We start from the raw sequence: 3505 nt of genomic DNA on the forward strand, positions 1-3505 counted from the left end.
GCAATTTGATTTACCTCAATTTCGTGTGTCTTTAACTGATTGTACAAATCATTGACAGTTAATGTATCAAAACTTTGCTGATTTTTCACCATCATACTCACGCTTCTCCATAGTAAACTTCAATTGATTCACCTTCTTTTTGTCTGAAATCTTTCAGCTCGACCAAACACTGTTTGACTGAATTGATTTTCGTCTTTTCACTTCCTTGAAACTTATCTTTCAGATTGTTCCAGATCTCCTTAGGAGTTGTACAACTCCTTACATAATTGTACACAACTGGAGGTAAAGCTCCTCGCAATTCCCTCATACATCTCTTCTCCAGTTTCTTCAGACGATCAATTTGATTTTCAACACCAGAACATGTAGAAGATGATCCAATTGCTTGAACATTCACTGGAACATTGACATTTCCAGTGATACATGACCATAATTCTTCATCAAGACCATTCAGATAATCCTGCATACGATCAGCCCACTGATCATAATATTCAGGGATTAGCATTGGAATTTTGGTCGATGATCCTAACAAATGAGAAAACGAGGTCATCGAATTGAGATTGAAGCTTGCCATTGTTGTACGGAAGATGATTTTGAAATTTTTTAAGAAGATTTGGAAATTTGAAAACAAACTAGTTGAATCAAATCAGAATTACAAGAAGAACACTCGATTCAACAATTCAAATGCAGAATCGAATCACAAACTAAAATCTAGACAAATTTTTCACTATCAAAAAGTGCGGAAACCTTTGAACCAAAAAATTGATTCAAAAACTTTTTGAATAGGTGAAAATCAGATCACATATGTGATTCCTACTCTGATACCAATTGATGAAACAATGAATCGAGTATAAAATGAATCAGAGTATAAAATCAAGTAAGAATGCGAGATTGAACAACAGATGTAAATATGATCTTGTTTCAGCTCTATTACGCTTTCGAATGTTTACAAAGTACAAAGACAGGTCTGTAAAAAACTCTTATCTAACTCTAGTAAATATCCCTATTTATAGGGAACAAAAAGCATACAAAAAATATACTAAGGCATAGACACTTAAGCTTCGAATAAAAGCGCCTTAGTAAAATAGATTACAAAACATTCGAAGAGTGCAAAATACACTTCGACTAATTACAACATTTAGACCCTTACAGTAATATACTTGAACCAAATTAACTATTTCATGCATGTTTGAATGACGTGCTGCTGCGATGGCATGACCGCATGCTATACCGAGACTGCTCCATTTTCCACATGAACAAGTACGACCGTTAAGTTCTACAACACAAGTTGTTTTAAAATCAAATACTTCATACACATATGTCGGCATGTGAGACAAGATCTGTTAGGGGATCTGTGTTGCTTGCCAACGAACAGACTTTTGCATCCTTCTTTGAACCACCATTTGAGCATACGGTGTTAGTACACGAGTCAAACTCCCTGAAAAATAAATATGGTTAGAAAAGGTTGTTGTACAACCTATTTAATTCTTCTATATTTCACCCGAAAATATACCTGCCATTATACTTCGGTCAACAAATGTATTTTGCATGTACCCACGAATTCCCTCGATAAGCGCTATTATCGGTACATTATGATGATGGAGCGATACTACTGAAAAATATTGAGGAACTTCCATGTTGAGTACGTTCGAATGGATTTTAGGGAAATAGGCTCTTGCCCATTTCGGATGACCGGTATTCGAAAGCACTTCACGAGCATCAATGTGTAGCCTAGAAAAATTTTGTTCAAAAGTTGACATAGTGTAGGATTTTAATGTTATCTAGAACAAAGTTTCCATTGATCTTCCATAGCCTACTCTTGTGCGTAAATATTTATGGACGCTCTTACAAGTATAACCATGATAAGAATCAATGAAAACATTATCTACGCAAGAGCCAACAACATCGTACATATCAGATATGAACGCTACTTCCTTACCCTCTCCGAGACATTCTTTTAACCGCATTAGGAACCACGTAGAAGTTACCACATTATTTTCAACCACCATACCAAATGCTATAGGGAAAGTCAGATTGTTCCTATCTGTCACAACTAGCATTTTTGCTAGGAAATTCCACTCTCACAAAATCATTCAACTAGTATAATAACTGGTACTCTAAGCGAATATCATACTCTATGCTCATCCGAATACATCTCATATGCTCAACTAAGGGCTGAAAACCTTAGAAATCCCGGTTCAAGTTCTTTATGGATTAGGATTTTCTTACTGGGCCTAATGGACCAATAAGCATTATTCGACCATTTGGGCCTAGAATGATTCATTCTAACCCTAATGGGCCTTGTTGGGCCATAAACAATTCCATTTGCCCTAATGGGCCGTGAACCCTTTTAATTGGGTGCCATTCGGCTGTGAACCCTCATAAAGGCCCAATGGGCCGAAAAATATTACTTGGGCCTCATAATTTCGAACTAAGTCAAGATAGGGCCCAAACTTATCTCAATTCCTTAGCCCATTCTCGACCCAAACAACATTTAAAAAAAAAATTAGCTAACTAATGCATGCCACCTCAAGATAATCCACCATGTAAACATGCAATACCCAACATACTTCCATAAGAATCACATCACTAGGGTCAAACTCTACACACCCTCCTCTTCTCCCCTCTTCAAAACTCACGGCCATAAGGCCTCCTCACCATCTTCATTTTCTCAAACTCTCGCAAGAAGTCTCTCAAGAACTCATCCCCCTTCCTCTAAATTTTCGAGTTTTGGTATGGATCTTCATCTAGATCATCATCTTTGGAAAGTACTTACTTGGATCTATGTTTTAACTTCAAGATTCCATCAAAAATCTCTTCTTAACCCACACCATCTCATGATCTATTCTCTTGAACTTCATAGACTTCAAAAATCTCCTCAAGGAAACATCTAGGGCCGAAAATCTTCTTCAACCCGTTCATCAAACCAAGAACAACAAACCAAAGTGAGTTCATACCCCCTTGTTTTCGGTTTTTACTTTGTTTTGCGGGAGAATACAAGTTGTGTTGTGTAGATCTATGTGTGTATGCATGAATATGTGTGATTTTCATGATTTATTTGGTTGTTATGTGTTATTTACTTCATAAATCTAAAAGTATGTTAAGAATATTAAGTTTATCACTTGGATCTACATGAAAACCTTGAGAAAAGTATGTGTTATCACATATAATACATGTAAACTAGTAGATCTGGGATTTATACACTTAAAATAGTAAAAATGAGTGTTGTGTTCCAAGATCTATAAACTAAACTCAAAAATCAGCCTTTCACAGGAAAGTTTTGGTCCAATCTCGAACTGTTTGTCAAAGAGGGATGAGAAATTAAGAGAGCCTTCTTGACCGCTAAATCTCGAACTGTTTTCACCACCTAAATGATAATATTTTCCAAAACTGTTTTACATGCAACAATTTCAGGTTTCTACCTTTAAAATGACTACTCTCACGTTTTCATACGATTTTACTACAAGTTTTGGCGAATTTTACAAAACTACCTATCAGATTTGAAATC

This window comes from Lactuca virosa, chromosome 8 (genome assembly GCF_052849685.1).
Source record: "Lactuca virosa cultivar CGN04683 chromosome 8, Lactuca_virosa_CGN04683_v6, whole genome shotgun sequence".
In the NCBI taxonomy this organism is placed as follows: Eukaryota; Viridiplantae; Streptophyta; class Magnoliopsida; order Asterales; family Asteraceae; genus Lactuca; species Lactuca virosa.